Source organism: Nanorana parkeri, unplaced genomic scaffold (genome assembly GCF_000935625.1).
Source record: "Nanorana parkeri isolate BGI_ZX_2015 unplaced genomic scaffold, ASM93562v1 scaffold284, whole genome shotgun sequence".
Classification (NCBI taxonomy): domain Eukaryota; kingdom Metazoa; phylum Chordata; class Amphibia; order Anura; family Dicroglossidae; genus Nanorana; species Nanorana parkeri.
The window spans coordinates 329,284-329,786 of NW_017306552.1; the positions used below are offsets into that span (position 1 = coordinate 329,284).

Here is a 503-nt window from a genome sequence, read left to right on the forward strand (position 1 = left end):
AACTAGAACAGGGGGTCTCAAACTCAATTTACTCAGGGGCCACTGGACAATTTTTTTAGTCCCGTGGGGGCAGCTACTATATACGGTACCAGTGTTCATGTATGTTACATGCAGCAACTGTCACCCATTCAAGTTAATGATCGGGTGACAGATGCTGCATGTAAATGATCATGTAAATAATCATATGTGAAAGGACTACATGCAGTTAGGAATCAAACACTATCCCTGGATACACAATTGTGTATCCAAGGATAGTGATTGTTTTTGTAACTGCATGTAATCGTATCACATACGATTGCATGCGGTATGCATGCATTTACATGCAGCAGCTGTCACCCGATCATTAACTTGGGTGACTGTTGCTGCATGTAAATGCCTGATTAGGGATTAGGAAAACGCAAGTTTGTGACACAGGAATCCCTAATCGCACCTGAAATATAGCTGGGAATGGGCCCTAATACACACATAGAAAAATACAACCCCCCCCCCACATATATACACCC

At 42.5% G+C, this 503-nt stretch overlaps 1 protein-coding gene across 1 annotated transcript in view; it reads right to left on the reverse strand.

Moving 5' to 3' along the window:
• Positions 1-503, reverse strand: part of TIAM1 (T-cell lymphoma invasion and metastasis 1) — a 191,095-nt gene that overhangs the window by 12,278 nt on the left and 178,314 nt on the right. The window lies entirely within an intron of this gene.